Raw genomic sequence first — 16653 nt, 5'->3', positions numbered from 1 at the left:
TCACGGGTGTTGGTGTGTGTTTGGCCTGGAGCTGCTCTGCCTTGCTGCTCAGTCTGGGTGTAGGGGTACGAGGGTAATAGTGCTGGGGGCTTGAAATTTGTGATGTGGGGTGTAGTAGGGCTGTCGAGGGTATTCCTAGATTGCCACAAGATGTGTGGAGCTGTCAAGGTATCCTGCAGCACTCTGACTTTTGTCCTGACTTTCTTTCAGATGCAGAGGGATGAAATCTGTGGCAGAGCCCCCCATCCTGGGTGAGGGGCTCCCCTGAGAAGGTCAGTCACTGTTTTGATTTGCAGGGGAGGTGTAAATGATGGCTGTGTTACATCTCTGTTCTTTGTCTTTATTTTTAGGTGGTAAAGCCGGATCTCAGCAGTCAAGCTGACGTGGGCAAGGTGAGCAGTGATGGGTGGACAGAAGCAGTTGCTATTGTTCAAGCCTCACTCGCTGGTGCAACTCTAAGCCTCCGTTATTGTGTGTTTTAGGGAGTCCACTCGCAGGAGGCCGAGCTCCCCTCTCACCAACCGGACGACAGACCCGGGTCACCTCACCCGTGAGCCCTCCGGGAGCATTCCAGGAGTCTGTGATGGAGCCTTGATCTTCTCCTTGTGAAGGCCCCATCCAGGTAGTCTTGGATAACGGGTGAGGAGTTGAGGTGAGTCAGGGAGGAGAAGGAGGGATGGTCCCCTCAAGTTCCAGCGCTGCCACGTCACCTTGTCTGCTCTTTACCCAGGCAGACCCTGCGACGCCGGCGTTGGCCTCTGAGCGCAGCTGAAGCACAGGGCCGAGGACACAGGCAAGCTTAGGAGACTGTGAGTAGCAGAATTGCTGGTTTCTGGCTGATGTGCTGCTAAGAGCACAGGGTCACGTTTAGTTCTCTTTATTGTAGCTGACAAGGAGACACCAGCCTGGTCACAGCAGGAATTTCCCCGAGGGAGAGGCGGCCTTCTTTGGGACCTGGCGTGGATTTACCTCCCCAGACATCTGAGAGATAAGTGGAGAGCTCAGAGCCGTAGAGGGCATGAAAGAAGAGTGTGGGGTCACTAGCAAGGTTTTTTGAGTCAGGTTTGAAGACAGGGATGTCTAAGCTGTGACCCCTTAGGTTTCATCCAGGGAGAGTCTCATTCTGGATCACAGTGCCGAGGTGTGCAGGGCAGAGCAGTCCTGGTGTGTGTTGTGTCTGTTGTGCACTCTGTGTCTTGGGTGTCTTGTGTGTGCTGTCTTTTCCCTTAGCCCTTCAGGGGCCTGTCAAAACCTCTGGCATCAGTCTTAGCATTTCTGATCTCTGTGCTCCTCAGCCAGGTGCCTTTGTCTCAGCTGCTCGGACACTCATCAGAATCCATCTCTCTTCACAAGCATCCAGTCCGATGCCTTTTCAGGTCTTGTTCTGAGCTGTACTGACAGCCGTGCACCGCCCTGATCCATTCCGGCGGGTTAGGTCTTGTGAGAATGCAAAGACAGGTCGAGGATTCTGACCGTAGGATTCTCGGGCATCCATCTCTGCATTTCTTGGGATAAGTCATCCCGATGGCATCTTGTTCCTGCAGGGTTCTCTGAGCCTGGCCAGCTCACCTTCCATCTTACCTCGGTCATCTCATTCCGAGTTCTCTGGACCCTCAGGGTCATTCTTCTTGCCCAGAGTTTTCTGTCCCTGTTGTGTCCCCTCGTTTGTCCTGTGCTGTGTCACGGGTGTTGGTGTGTGTTTGGCCCGGAGCTGCTCTGCCTTGATGCACAGTCTGGGTGTAGGGGTAATAGGATAATAGTGCTGGGGGCTTGAAATTTGTGATGTGGGGTGTAGTTAGACTGTAGAGGGTATTCCTAGATTGCCACAAGATGTGTGGAGCTGTCAAGGTATCCTGCAGCACTCTGACTTTTGTCCCAACTTTCTTTCAGATGCAGAGGGATGAAATCCGTGGCAGAGCCCCCCATCCTGGGTGAGGGGCTCCCCTGAGAAGATCGATCGCTATTCAAGGTGAGAGTCACATATTTCACATTTATTGGCACTCCAGTGCAGGCCACCTGCATTTACAGCTTGAAACAGGTGAGTCCCTTGGTAACCCCTGGGCAGCAGCTGGAGCCTGCTCCGGGCTGGGCTGAGGGAGCAAACACTTGTGGCTGACACAGCTCCACACTGAGGGTACTTGGGAAAACACCTGCCTTGTCCTGGAATTTTTTTTTTTGAGCTTTTGACAAGGTTTTAGTCATCACCTTGGTAAAAATAAATGGTAAGGACTGAAAACATGAGAGGCTGGCAGGTTATACGCACGAAAGACAACTTTTTTTTTCTTAAATATTTGTGCAACCTATATCTTAATTTTGAGACTCTTTTTTGGTCAACTTTATTGTAAAACCCCCTTATTTTCAAGTTAGCTGCTTCAATAATGAATTTGTTTTACAAATAGCCGCTAATGTCCGAAGGTTAAAGCACTAACACCAACATCCCACCTCTTTTATTTTTGCAGCAAAATTTTATCTTTACTAAACTTGAAACTTGATGTTTTTGCAGGTAGTAAGTTAAAGAAGGTGTTTATCTGCCCATCACTGATAGTCAGGGTCATGAAGAAATTGCTCTAGTGTTCTAAAATAAATGCAGATTTTTAGGCCTCTCCCATTCTCTCTGACTAGCAGCATGTGAATTGATTTTTGATCTCCTTTCTGTTGGTGTCTGTGGGTTTTAAGCTGCATGGAGAAGGTGTCTGTGGACATGGCACCCAGGGAATGGTGCTGGGAAGGGCAGGATGGAAAGGAGCTGCTCAGGAATCCAGAGCAGCAGTGGAGTGGGAGCTGGTGCTGCTGCCTCAGTCACACCCTCCTGGACAGTCTGTGCAGTGATAATATTCCTACTTTCCTTCCTGAACCTGGGGTTGGAGGAGAACACGAGTCTTGGCATTGATGGAAAGGGGAACTCGAGGGAAAAACTGCTGTTTGTGTCCTTAGAGAGCAGTGGGAAGAGCCTGGGAGAAATCCTGGCTGGCTGAGGGATCCTTGTGTCCCCTCGGGAATAAATCCCTGCGTCTCCTCAGCCCTGCTGGTTTGCAGTAGAGTTTGGGCACCTTTCGCTGCAGCTGTGGTTCTTAATAACTGGAAGTCCATGGATTGCTGGGCGATTCCCATAAGTTCTCCTATTTTGTAGGAGCTGCACGGTGAGGTCAGCATTCTGAGGGAGGCCCTGGCACAGCTGCCAAGGGCAAGGAACGTGGAGCATCCCGGGGCTTCTCCCGCCCGAGTTTCTCCCGGAGCGTGCTGCGTGTCGTGCCGGATGTCTAACCCGGGTTTGGGGTGTTCTCCTGCAGTCCCAGCTCTAACTGCTGCCCCCGAGCCCCGGCCTTGCTCGGTCCCAGCACTGAACCTGGCAGGTGGGTGTGCTTTTCCAGCCCTTGAATCCCACGGGCAATCCCAGATTCCCGGAGCTCCCCGAGGCACAGCCTGGCCTCCCTCCCTGGGAGCTGCATTTCAGTCTGCCTGGACTAAGGCCATCCTGTTTGAGACTTTATTCCTGTTGCTTTTCCTCTTGCAGGTTGTGGGCAAAAAGGAGAGAGCCAGTAGGAAGTGAAGCCACTGGAAGGCCTTATCCCAGTCCAAGGTTGGATAGGAGTAACTGGACCTGTTGAATTCCCACTTCCCTTTAAATTAGAGCAGAGGAAGCAGTTTTTAAATCATCATTCCATGAACTTTCACCAACTTCATGACTCTTGCAAAAGTTTTCAATGTTAGAAATTCCTGAGCTTGTTTTCCAGGCAAGCTTGGATTTAGATGTTATTCCTTCCTTTTATTTGAAGGAATAACTCTGATTTTCTCTCTGATTTTAGTAAGGGAATATTTATTTATTCCAATTTTCCATCCTAATTGGAATTTTTGCACCTTGTAGAGCACATTTCCAAGGAAATTTACCCAATTAATGTTGGTAAATCAGGAATTGTCCAGCACCATCTCCACAAAATTCTGTGAATTCCCAAGAAAACGTTGAAGTATTTATTTGCCATGATTCATCTCTTTGTAAAGTTCAATTTACTGCATTTTTAATTACATAAATGCCATTAAAACCTGAATCCAGGCCTAGCTGCTGTTCCTTGGACACAAGGGGCTGGTTCTTTCCTACCTTGGCACATTTGGGTGTTTGTCCAAAATGAGCTTCCCACTAAAATAGAATTTGTTTCCAAGCAAAAGTGGGAATTGTCTAGAAAACCTTCTGTTCTGGGGGGCACTGGGTTTGTTTCCCTTATTGCTGCATAATTGAGGAAAGCCATGGTGCTTTTTTAGGCAGTGGCAGGAGGTGAAAGCTGCATTTATTTAATTTTGTATTTTATTTTTTGTTATTTTTGTATTTTTATGCTCTTTTGTTGTGGTTTCTCATGTTGCGTTTTGTGGTTTTTCAAAGACTTTTTCTTCCGTTTTTTAATTTTTATATTTTTTTCTTTAGCTATTTATTTACTTGTTAAAACTACTTTTAGTTTTTTATTTTAATTTTTTGTTTAAATTTTTTTTCCACTTTTTTGTTACTTTGAAATTTTTTTCTTTTGGTATTTTAATTTTATTTATTATTTTCTATAGTTTTGGTTTATTTTTTCATGTTTTCTTTGTTCCTTTTTTTTTTCCCCATACTCTTTCTTCCCCCGGGCGCCTGGGGGTTTGGCTGTTGGCAAGAAAGATGAGAAATGACCTCGGTGCCCGCTGGACGTCGGGATGTCATAGAGAGCGCAGTTGGCAAAAGCTCTGTATTTTCTGCTCCATAAAACTCCTGAAGGGAGAAAGCTGTGACCACCGTGGTGCCCTTTTTTCCTTCCCAGCCCCGACCAGGTCTCCTCCTACCCGTGCACAGTGTTACCAGCAGCAGCCTGCTGTCCAGGCTGTCGAGGCGTATTTCAGAGGGGGCAATAAAAACAAAGTAGACGTTTTATTTTGTAACTCTCCGACCCTGCTTGTTTATTAGCAAAGAACTCCAAAACAAAGCGAACAAAAAAAGAAAACCCACAAACTAAACTCCCCCGCAACCCACCAAAAAAAAACCATAGAGAAAGAGAAAACATGCCCATATTATTTGAATAAAGATTAAAACTTTACCCCTTAGAAAACCAGGCTCATTTAATTCAAATTAATTGTGTTTCTGATGTGTTAGGTTAATGAATTCATCTAGTGTAAAATATCGTTTAAAATATAAACAAACGAATTAAAAAATAATGAAAAAGAAAAATAACAAAAAGTATAGGATATGAAAAATAATATAAATAATAAATACACAATATATTATTACATACTACACGTTTTATAAATATATATAATATACATAATATAAACATCTATAATGTACATAATCATGATATTTCAATGAAATGTATTATTATTTATAACATTACATAATAAATAATAAATTATTTTATATATAACTTTCTATACTTAATATATATAATAAATATAATAGTATAATAAACATAATACATGATGTATAATGTACATAATATAAAAGCTGAATTGTAATGATTAATGTAAATATCAGAATCACAAAGATAAAAAATATTGAAATAGAGCCTGAACGAAAGGCTTTTTTGTTTCGGTCTGGTTGCTGGCAGGGTTCTCGCAGGTGTGCTCGGGGGTCTTTTGGGCCATTTATTCCGGAGGCTGTTCGGAAGGGCATTTCTGGGCACGTTCGTTTATGGCTCCGCTCCGCGCCGCCGCGCGGCAGTGCTGCCACCCTGTGGGCAGAGAGCGGTAGTGCAGCTGTCCCCCGTGCCCGTCCCTCATGATCTGTGAGGCAATGCTGCCACCGTGTGGGCAAACAGCGGTAGTGCAGCTGTCCCTCCCGCCCGTCCCGCCTGATCTGTGCGGCAATACTGCCACCGTGTGGGCAAAGAGCGGTAGTGCAGCTTCCCCCCCGCCCGGCCCGCCCGATCTGTGCGGCAATGCTGCCACCCTGTGGGCAAAGAGCGGTAGCGCAGCTGTCCCTCCCGCCCGTCCCGCCTGATCTGTGCGGCAATGCTGCCACCCTGTGGGCAAAGAGCGGTAGCGCAGCTGTCCCTCCCGCCCGTCCCTCATGATCTGTGAGGCAATGCTGCCACCGTGTGGGCAAACAGCGGTAGTGCAGCTTCCCCCCCGCCCGGCCCGCCCGATCTGTGCGGCAATGCTGCCACCGCGTGGGCAAAGAGCGGTACTGCAGCTGTCCCCCGTGCCCGTCCCGCCGGAGCCGTGCGGCAGTGCTGCCACCCTGTGGGCAAAAAGCAATAGTGCAGCTAACCCCCACCCCCCCCCCCCCGCACATCCCGCCTGATCTGTGCAGCAATGCTGTCACCGCGTGGGCAAAGAGCGGTAGTGCAGCTGTCCCCTAGTTGACCCTGGAGGTGCCCCGGCTGTCCCTGTCGGTGCCCTGGCCGTCCCCTAGGTGTCCCTGGGGGTGCCCTGGCCGTCCCCTAGGTGTCCCTGGGGGTGCCCTAGCTGTCCTTGGGGTGCCCTGGTTGTCCCCTTGGTGTCCCTGGGGGTGCCCTGCCTGTCTCCTAGGTGTCCCTGGGGGGCCCTGGCTGTCCCCTAGGTGTCCCTGGGGGTGCCCTGGCTGTCCCCTAGCTGTCCCTGGGGGTGCCCTGGCTGTCCCTGGAGTGCCCTGGTTGTCCCCTTGGTGTCCCTGGGGGTGCCCTGGCTGTCCCTAGGGTGCCCTGGCTGTCCCCTCGGTGTCCCTGGGGGTGCCCTGGCTGTCCCTGGGATGCCCTGGCTGTCCCCTACGTGTCCCTGGGGTTGCCTTGGCTGTCCCCAAGGTGGCCCTGGGCGTGCCCTGGCTGTCCTTGGGGTGCTCTGGCTGTCCCCTAGGTGTCCCTGGGGGTGCTCTGGCTGTCCCCTAGGTGTCCCTGGGGGTGCCCTGGCTGTCCCTGGGCTGCCCTGGCTGTCCCCTAGGTGTCCCTGGGGGTACCCTGGCTGTCCCCTATGTGGCCCTGGATGTGCCCTGGCTATCCCCTTGGTGTCCCTAGGGTGCCCAGGCTGTCCCCTAGCTGTCCCTGGGGGTGCCCTGGCTGTCCCTGGGGTGCCCTGGCTGTCCCCTAGGTGTCCCTGGGGGTGCCCTGGCTGTCCCCTGGCTATCCCTAGGGTGCCCTGCCTGTCCCCTTGGTGTCCCTGGGGGTGCCCTGCCTGTCTCCTAGGTGTCCCTGGGGTGCCCTGGCTGGCCCCTAGCTGTCCCTGGGGGTGCCCTGGGTGTCCCTGGGGTGCCCTGGCTGTCCCCTAGGTGTCCCTGGAGGAGTCCTGGCTGTCCCTGGGGTGATCTGGCTGTCCCATAGGCGTCCATGGGGGTGCCCTGGGTGTCCCTGTGGGTGCCCTGGCTGTCCCCTAGGTGACCCTGGGGGTGCCCTGGCTGTCCCTGGGGTGCCCTGGCTGTCCCCAAGATGTCCCTGTGGGTTCCCAGAGTGTCCCTGGGACTGCCCTGGCTGTCCCCTAGGTGTCCCTGTGGGTGCCCTGCCTGTCACCTAGGTGTCGTTGGGGGTGCCCTGGGTGTCCCTGGGGGTGCCCTGCCTGTCCCCTAGGTGTCCCTGGGGGTGCCCAGGGTGTCCCTGGGGTTCCCTTGCTGTCCCCTAGTTGTCCCTGGGGCGGCCCTGGGTGTCCCTGGGGGTGCACAGGGTGTCACTGGGGTTCCCTGGAGGTCCCCTAGGTATCGCTGGGGGGGCCCTGGCAGTCCCCGAGGTGTCCCTGGGGATGCCCTGGGTGTCCCTGGAGTGCCCTGGGTGTCCCCTATATGTCCCTGGGGGTGCCCAGGCTGTCCCCAGGGTGCCCTGGCTGTGCCCTCGTTTCCCTGGGGGTGCCCTGGCTGTCCCCTACGTGTCCCTGGGGGTGCCCTGGGTGTGCCTGGGGTGCCCTGGAGGTCCCCTAGGTGTCCCTAGGGGTGACCTGGGTGTCCCTGGGGGTGCCCTGGCTGTCCCCTACGTGTCCCTGGGGGTGCCCGTACTGTCCCCTAGGTGTCCCTGGGGGGGCCCTGGCTGTCCCCTAGGTGTCCCTGGGGGTGCCCTGCCTGTCCCCTAGGTGTCCCTGGGGATGCCCTGGCTGTCCCCTAGGGGTCTCTGGGGGTGCCCTGTCTGTCCCGTCAGTGTCCCTGGGAGTGCCCTGCCTGTCCCCTAGGTGTCCCTGGGGGTGCCCTGGGTGTCCCTGGGGGTGCCCTGGCTGTCCCCTAGGTGTCCCTGGGGGTGCCCTGGGTGTCCCTGGAGTGCCCTGGCTGTCCCCTAAATGTCCCTGGGGGTGCCCTGGGTGTCCCTGGAGTGCCCTGGCTGTCCCCTAAATGACCCTGGGGGTGCCCTGCCTGTCCCCTAGGTGTCCCTGGGGGTGCCCTGGGTGTCCCTGGGGGGGCCCTGGCTGTCCCCTAGGTGTCCCTGGGGGAGCCCTCGCTGTCCCTGGGGTGCCCTGGCTGTCCCCTTGGTGGCCCTGGGGGTGCCCTGGGTGTCCCTGGGGGTGCCCTGGAGGTCCCCTAGGTGTCCCTGGGGGTGCCCTGGCTGTCCCTGGGGTGCCCTGGCTGTCCCCTAGGTGTCCCTGGGGTGCCCTGGTGTCCCTCGGGGTGCCCTGGCTGTCCCCTAGGTCTCCATAGGGGTGCCCTGGCTGTCCCCTAGGGTGCCCTGGCTGTGCCCTCTGTGTCCCTTGGGGTGCCCTGGCTGTCCCTAGGGTGCCCTGGCTGTCCCCTAGGTGTCCCTGGGGCTGCCCAGGGTGTCCCTGGGGATGCCTTGGAGGTCCCCTAGGTGTCCCTGGGGTGCCGTGGCTGTCCCCTCGGTATCCCTGGGGGTGCCCAGGGTGTCCCCTAGGTGTCTCTGGGGGTGCCCTGGCTGTCCCTAGGGTGCCCTGGCTGTCCCCTAGGTGTCCCTGGGGGTGACCTGCCTGTCCCCTAGGTGTCCCTGGGGGTGCCCTGGCTGTCCCCAGGGTGCCCTGGCTGTCCCCTAGGTGTCCCTGGGGGTGCCCTGCGTGTCCCCTAGGTGTCCTTGGGGGTTCCCTGGCTGTCCCTAGGGTGCCCTGGCTGTCCCCTAGGTGCCCCTGGGGGTGCCCTGGCTGTCCCTGGGATGCCCTGGCTGTCCCCTACGTGTCCCTGGGGTTGCCTTGGCTGTCCCCAAGGTGGCCCTGGGCGTGCCCTGGCTGTCCCTGGGCTGCCCTGGCTGTCCCCTAGGTGTCCCTGGGGGTACCCTGGCTGTCCCCTATGTGGCCCTGGATGTGCCCTGGCTATCCCCTTGGTGTCCCTAGGGTGCCCAGGCTGTCCCCTAGCTGTCCCTGGGGGTGCCCTGGGTGTCCCTGGGGTGCCCTGGCTGTCCCCTAGGTGTCCCTGGAGGAGTCCTGGCTGTCCCTGGGGTGATCTGGCTGTCCCATAGGCGTCCATGGGGGTGCCCTGGGTGTCCCTGTGGGTGCCCTGGCTGTCCCCTAGGTGACCCTGGGGGTGCCCTGGCTGTCCCTGGGGTGCCCTGGCTGTCCCCAAGATGTCCCTGTGGGTTCCCAGAGTGTCCCTGGGACTGCCCTGGCTGTCCCCTAGGTGTCCCTGTGGGTGCCCTGCCTGTCACCTAGGTGTCGTTGGGGGTGCCCTGGGTGTCCCTGGGGGTGCCCTGCCTGTCCCCTAGGTGTCCCTGGGGGTGCCCAGGGTGTCCCTGGGGTTCCCTTGCTGTCCCCTAGTTGTCCCTGGGGCGGCCCTGGGTGTCCCTGGGGGTGCACAGGGTGTCACTGGGGTTCCCTGGAGGTCCCCTAGGTATCGCTGGGGGGGCCCTGGCAGTCCCCGAGGTGTCCCTGGGGATGCCCTGGGTGTCCCTGGAGTGCCCTGGGTGTCCCCTATATGTCCCTGGGGGTGCCCAGGCTGTCCCCAGGGTGCCCTGGCTGTGCCCTCGTTTCCCTGGGGGTGCCCTGGCTGTCCCCTACGTGTCCCTGGGGGTGCCCTGGGTGTGCCTGGGGTGCCCTGGAGGTCCCCTAGGTGTCCCTAGGGGTGACCTGGGTGTCCCTGGGGGTGCCCTGGCTGTCCCCTACGTGTCCCTGGGGGTGCCCGTACTGTCCCCTAGGTGTCCCTGGGGGGGCCCTGGCTGTCCCCTAGGTGTCCCTGGGGGTGCCCTGCCTGTCCCCTAGGTGTCCCTGGGGATGCCCTGGCTGTCCCCTAGGTGTCCCTGGGGGTGCCCTGGGTGTCCCTGGAGTGCCCTGGCTGTCCCCTAGGGGTCTCTGGGGGTGCCCTGTCTGTCCCGTCAGTGTCCCTGGGAGTGCCCTGCCTGTCCCCTAGGTGTCCCTGGGGGTGCCCTGGGTGTCCCTGGGGGTGCCCTGGCTGTCCCCTAGGTGTCCCTGGGGGTGCCCTGGGTGTCCCTGGAGTGCCCTGGCTGTCCCCTAAATGTCCCTGGGGGTGCCCTGGGTGTCCCTGGAGTGCCCTGGCTGTCCCCTAAATGACCCTGGGGGTGCCCTGCCTGTCCCCTAGGTGTCCCTGGGGGTGCCCTGGGTGTCCCTGGGGGGGCCCTGGCTGTCCCCTAGGTGTCCCTGGGGGAGCCCTCACTGTCCCTGGGGTGCCCTGGCTGTCCCCTTGGTGGCCCTGGGGGTGCCCTGGGTGTCCCTGGGGGTGCCCTGGAGGTCCCCTAGGTGTCCCTGGGGGTGCCCTGGCTGTCCCTGGGGTGCCCTGGCTGTCCCCTAGGTGTCCCTGGGGTGCCCTGGTGTCCCTCGGGGTGCCCTGGCTGTCCCCTAGGTCTCCATAGGGGTGCCCTGGCTGTCCCCTAGGGTGCCCTGGCTGTGCCCTCTGTGTCCCTTGGGGTGCCCTGGCTGTCCCTAGGGTGCCCTGGCTGTCCCCTAGGTGTCCCTGGGGCTGCCCAGGGTGTCCCTGGGGATGCCTTGGAGGTCCCCTAGGTGTCCCTGGGGTGCCGTGGCTGTCCCCTCGGTATCCCTGGGGGTGCCCAGGGTGTCCCCTAGGTGTCTCTGGGGGTGCCCTGGCTGTCCCTAGGGTGCCCTGGCTGTCCCCTAGGTGTCCCTGGGGGTGACCTGCCTGTCCCCTAGGTGTCCCTGGGGGTGCCCTGGCTGTCCCCAGGGTGCCCTGGCTGTCCCCTAGGTGTCCCTGGGGGTGCCCTGCGTGTCCCCTAGGTGTCCTTGGGGGTTCCCTGGCTGTCCCTAGGGTGCCCTGGCTGTCCCCTAGGTGCCCCTGGGGGTGCCCTGGTGTCCCTCGGGGTGCCCTGGCTGTCCCCTAGGGGTCTCTGGGGGTGCCCTGCCTGTCCCCTAGGTGTCGTTGGGGGTGCCCTGGGTGTCCCTGGGGGGGCCCTGGCAGTCCCCGAGGTGTCCCTGGGGATGCCCTGGGTGTCCCTGGAGAGCCATGGGTGTCCCCTATATGTCCCTGGGGGTGCCCTGGCTGTCCCCAAGGTGTCCCTGTGGGTGCCCAGAGTGTCCCTGCGAGTGCCCTGGCTGTCCCCTAGGGGTCTCTGGGGGTGCCCTGGCTTTCCCTTCAGTGTCCCTGTGGGTGCCCAGAGTGTCCCTGCGAGTGCCCTGCCTGTCCCCTAGGTGTCCCTAGGGGTGACCTGGGTGTCCCTGGAGTACCCTGGCTGTTCCCTAGATGTCCCTGGGGGTGCCCTGTCTGTCCCCTAGGTGTCGTTGGGGGTGCCCTGGGTTTCCCTGGGGGTGCCCTGCGTGTCCCCTAGGTGTCCCTGGGGGTGCCCTGGGTGTCCCTGGGGTGCCCTGGCTGTCCCCAAGGTGTCCCTGTGGGTGCCCAGAGTGTCCCTGGGAGTGCCCTGGCTGTCCCCTAGGTGTCCCTGGGGGTGCCCTGGCTGTCCCCTAGGTGTCCCTGGGGGTGCCCTGGCTGTCCCCTAGGTGTCCCTGGGGGTGTCCTGCCTTCCCCTAGGTGTCCCTGGGGGTGCCCTGGGTGTCCCTGGGGGGGCCCTGGCCGTCCCCTAGGTGTCCCTGGGGGGGCCCTAGCTGTCCCCTAGGTGTCCCTGGGGGTGCCCTCGCTGTCCCTAGGGTGCCCTGGCTGTCCCCTTTGTGGCCCTGGGGGTGCCCTGGGTGTCCCTGGGGGTGCCCTGGCTGTCCTCTCGGTGTCCCTGGGGGGGGCCCTGGCTGTCCCTAGGGTGCCCTGGCTGTCCCCTAGGTGTCCCTGGGGGGGCCCTGGCTGTCCCTTAGGTGTCCCTGGGGGTGCCCTGGCTTACCCTGGAGTGCCCTGGCTGTCCTCTAGGTGTCCCTGGGGGGGGCCCTGGCTGTCCCTGGAGTGCCCTGGCTGTCCCCTCGGTGTCCCTGGGGGTGCCCTGGGTGTCCCTGGAGTGCCCTGGCTGTCCCCTAGGTGTCCCTGGGGGTTCCCTGGCTGTCCCCTTGGTGTCCCAGGGGTCCCCTGGCTGTCCCCTAGGTGTCCCTGGGGGTCCCCTTGGTGTCCCTGGGGGTGCCCAGGGTGTCCCTTCGGTGTCCCTGGGGGTGCCCTTGCTGTCCCCTAGCTGTCCCTGGGGGTGCCCTGGCTGTCCCTGGGGTGCCCTGGCTGTCCCCTAGGTGTCCCTGGCTATCCCCTTGGTGTCCCTAGGGGTGCCCTGGTGTCCCTCGGGGTGCCCTGGCTGTCCCCTATGTGTCCCTGGGGGTGCCCTGGGTGTGCCTGGGGTGCCCTGGCTGTCCCCTTGGTGTCCCTGGGGGTGGCCTGGGGTCCCTCGGGGTTCCCTGCCTGTCCCCTAGGTGTCCCTGGGGGTGCCCTGGGTGTCCCTGGGGGTGCCCTGGCTGTCCCCTACGTGTCCCTGGGGGTGCCCGTACTGTCCCCTAGGTGTCCCTGGGGATGCCCTGGGTGTCCCTGGGGTGCCCTGGGGGTGCCCTGCCTGTCCCCTAGGTGTCCCTGGGGGTGCCCTGGCTGTCCCGTAGGTGTCCCTGGGGGTGCCCTGGGTGTCCCTGGAGTGCCCTGGCTGTCCCCTAAATGTCCCTGGGGGTGCCCTGGCTTTCCCCTCGGTGTCCCTGGGGTTGCCCTGGCTGTCTTTAGGGTGCCATGGCTGTCCCCTAGGTGTCCCTGGGGGTGCCCTGGCTGTCCCCTAGGTGTCCCTGGGGGTGTCCTGCCTTCCCCTAGGTGTCCCTGGGGGTGCCCTGGGTGTCCCTGGGGGGGCCCTGGCCGTCCCCTAGGTGTCCCTGGGGGGGCCCTTGCTGTCCCCTAGGTGTCCCTGGGGGTGCCCTCGCTGTCCCTAGGGTGCCCTGGCTGTCCCCTAGGTGTCCCTGGGGGGGCCCTGGCTGTGCCTTAGGTGTCCCTGGGGGTGCCCTGGCTTACCCTGGAGTGCCCTGGCTGTCCCCTCGGTGTCCCTGGGGGTGCCCTGGCTGTCCCCTAGGTGTCTCTGGGGATGACCTGGCTGTCCCTGTGGGTGCCCTGCCTGTCCCCTTGGTGTCCTTGTGGGTGCCCTGGGTGTCCCTAGGGGTGCCCTGGCTGTCCGTAGGGTGCGCTGGCTGTGCGCTAGGTGTCCCTGGGGTGCCCTGCCTGTCCCCTAGGTGTCCCTGGGGGTGCCTTGGCTCTCCCTAGGGTGCCCTGGCGGTGCCCTAGGTGTCCCTGGGGTGCCCTGGCTGTCCCCTAACGGTCCCTGGGGGTGCCCTGGCTGCCCCTGGGGTGCCCTGGCTGTCCCCTAGGTGTCCCTGGTGGTGCCCTGGCTGTCCCTGGGGATCCCTGGCTGTCCTCTAGGTGGTCCTGGGGGTGCCCTGCTGGTCCCCTAGGTGTCCCTGGGGTGCCCTGGCTTTTCCTGGGGTGCCCTGGCTGTCCCCTAGGTGTCCTTGGGGATGCCCTGGTGTCCCTGGGGGTGCCCTGTCTGTCCCCTAGGTGTCCCTGGGGGTGCCCTGGGTGTCCCTGTCAGGGCCCTGGCTGTCCCTTATGTGTCCCTAGGGGTACCTTGTCTGTCCCTGGGGGGGCCCTGGCTGTCCCTGTGGGGGCCCTGGCTGTCCCCTAGGTGTCCCTGGGGTGCCCTGGCTGTGCCTGGGGGTCCCTGGCTGTCCCCTAGGTGTCCCTGGGGTGCCCTGGCTGTCCCTGGGGGTCCCTGGCTGTCCCCTTGGTGTCCCTGCGGGTGCCCTGGGTGTCTTTCGGGTGCCCTGGGGGTGCCCTGGCTGTCCCTGGGGGTGCCCTGGCTGTCCCCTAGGTGTCCCTGGGGGTGCCCTGGCTGTCCCTGAAGTGCCCTGGCTGTCCCCTAGGTGTCCCTGAGGGTACCCTGGGTGTCCCCTTCGTGTCCCTGTGGGTACCCTGGGTGGCCCTGGGCATGGCCTGTCTGTCCCCTAGGTGTCCCTGGCTGTCCCCTAGGTGTCCCTGGGGCGCCCTGGGGGTGCCCTTTCTGGCCCTGTGGGTGCCCTGCCTGTCCCTGGGGTGCCCTGGCTGTCCCCTCGGTGTCCGTGAGGGTGCCCTGGCTGTCCCCTAGGTCTCTCTGGGGGTGACCTGGCTGTCCCTGGAGTGCCCTGGCTGTCCCTAGGGTGCCCTGGCTGTCCCCTAGGTGTCCCTGGGGTGCCGTGGCTGTCCCCTAGGTGTCCCTGGGGTTGCCTTGGCTGTCCCCTAGGTGTCCCTGGGGGTGCCCTGGCTGTCCCCTAGGTGTCCCTGGGGGTGCCCTGCCTGTCCCCGAGGTGTCCCTGGGGGTGCCCTGGCTGTCCTTGGGGTGCTCTGGCTGTCCCCTAGGTGTCCCTGGAGTGCCCTGACTGTCCCCTAGGTGTCCCTGGGGGTCCCTGGCTGTCCCCTAGTTGTCCCTGGGGGAGCCCTGGCTGTCCCTAGGGTGCCCTGCCTGTCCCCTAGGTGTCCCTTGGGGTGTCCTGGCTGTCCCCTAGGTGTCCCTGGGGGTGCCCTGGGTGTCCCTGTGGGTGCCCTGGCTGTCCCCTAGCTGTCCCTGGCGGTGCCCTGGGTGTCCCTGGGGTGCCCTGGCTGTCCCTGGGGTACCCAGGCTTTCCTTTAGGTGTCCGTAGGGGTGCCCTGGCTTTCCCGTAGTTGTCCCTGGGGTGCCCTGGCTGTCCCTTTGGTGTCCCTGGAGGTGCCCTTGCTGTCCCTTGGGGGGCCCTGGCTGTCCCTGAGGGGGCCCTGGCTGTCTTCTAGGTGTCCCTGGGGGGCCCTGGCTGTCCCCTTGGTGTCCCTGGGGTGCCCTGGCTGTCCCTGGGGTGCCCTGGCTGTCCCCTAGGTGTCCCTGGGGGTGCCCTGGCTGTCCCCTAGGTGTCCCTGCCTCGCTCGTATCCTCGACTCCGCCTCCGGCGCCATGGTGACACCCCTCCCAGTCTGGACCAGTGTGGCCACACCCCCTCCCCTGGGGCCATTAGACCCATCCCAGTACAGACCAGTAAGGCACCGTGTGCCCACCATGGACCCCCACACGCCTGCCAGTTCGTCCCAGTCCACTCCCCGTCCATCCCAGTTCTCTCTGATCACCCTCCCAGTGCTCCCAGTCCATCCCAGTCCCGCAGGTGCTGGTGCTTGTGGCTTGATCAGCTGGTGCCTGTCCGCAACGTGGAGCGGGTCAAATGAGGCCTCAGGGGGAGGGGGGGGCGGATTTTGGGGGTCCTGGGGGTCCCGAGTTGTCCTGGAGGGGTTTGGGGGGTCTGCGGGGAGTCTCAAGGGGCTGCTGTGGGTGTTTTTGGGGGGGCTTCGGGAGGTTTGGGCGGCCCATTTGAGGCATCAAAGGAACCTGAGGAGGGTTTTGCGGGCTCCTGGAGGTCGGGGGGGCCCTGGGGGTGGTTTGGGGGGCACTGGGGGGTTCCAGCCCGTGACCCCCCCCCGTTTTTGACCCCCCCCCCCCCGAGCGCTTTCGGTCTCATCGACGCCCTCCTGAAGCCCAAGGGGGGGTGGGCGCTGGGCCCCCCCCGCTGCCCCCTCCCCCTGCCACCCCCGCGACGCCCTGCAGGTGAGGGACCCCCAAAAACCCCTCCCCGGACCCCAAATTCACCCCTGGGACCCCAAAAAAACCCCAAAACCTCTCCCCGGACCCCAAATTCAGCCCTGAGGCCCCAAAAAACCCCCAAAAACCCCTCCCCATGAACCCCAAATCCACCCCTGGGACCCCCCAAAACCTCCCTCCAAACCCCAAATTCACCCCTCGGACCTCCAGAATCCTTCCACAGGACCCCTCAGGGGTCGTTCCCCACGAAAAAGTGCGGGAAACGTGAGGGGAGAAAAAGGGTGGGAAACGTGAGGGGAGAAAAAGGGCGGGAAACGTGAGGGGAGAAAAAGGGCGGGATCAAGTGGAGGGGATCAATGGAATTTTGGGGGGGGTCAGCGACGCTGAGGAAGGATCAATGGAATATTGGGGGGGCATCAATGACATTGGGGGGGTCAGTGACATTCGGGTGGGGATCAATGATGCTGTGGGGGGGTCGATATCAGCTCGGGGGGCGGCCATGGGTTTTTGGGGGGCCGCAACGCAGGCATCCGTGCTGGGTTTGGAGCGGGGGGGCCCCTTCAACCTCTGGGGGGGCCCTGGCTGTCCCCTGGCTGTACCTGGGGGTGCCCTGGCTGTCCCCTAGGTGTCCCTGGGGATGCCCTGGAGTCCCTGGGGGTGCCCTGGCTGTCCCTGGGGGTCCCTGCCTGTCCCCTAGGTGTCCCTGGGGTGCCCTGGCTTTCCCTGGGGTGCCCTGGCTGTCCCCTAGGTGTCCCTGGGGGTGCCTTGCTGTCCCCTAGGTGTCCTTGGGGTGCCCTGGCTGTCCCCTAGGTGTCCTTGGGGTGCCTTGCTGTCCCCAAGGCGTCCCTGGGGTGCCCTGGCTGTCCCCTAGGTGTCCCTGGGGCTGCCCTGGCTGTCCCTGGGGGTCCCTGGCTGT

General features: G+C 61.3%; 1 long non-coding RNA gene across 2 annotated transcripts; it reads left to right on the top strand.

The window, feature by feature from the left end:
- Window positions 1-555: 555 nt before the first annotated feature.
- LOC136305288 (uncharacterized) lies at window positions 556-3859 on the top strand. Of its 2 annotated transcripts, none has more exons than XR_010725222.1 (5): window positions 556-622; window positions 731-809; window positions 887-1969; window positions 3131-3353; window positions 3515-3859. It is a non-coding gene; the product is annotated as an uncharacterized lncRNA (long non-coding RNA). The 2 variants fall into 2 exon arrangements; XR_010725221.1 differs by having other exon boundaries at window positions 572-652.
- Window positions 3860-16653: the final 12794 nt, after the last annotated feature.

The sequence above is a fragment of the Chamaea fasciata genome, unplaced genomic scaffold (assembly GCF_029207755.1).
Source record: "Chamaea fasciata isolate MVZ Bird 193981 ecotype frontalis unplaced genomic scaffold, bChaFas1.0.hap1 SCAF_348, whole genome shotgun sequence".
NCBI lineage: Eukaryota > Metazoa > Chordata > Aves > Passeriformes > Sylviidae > Chamaea > Chamaea fasciata.
The sequence above is the reverse complement of the archived record's forward strand: the minus strand, read 5'-3'. Positions and strand labels throughout refer to the sequence as shown.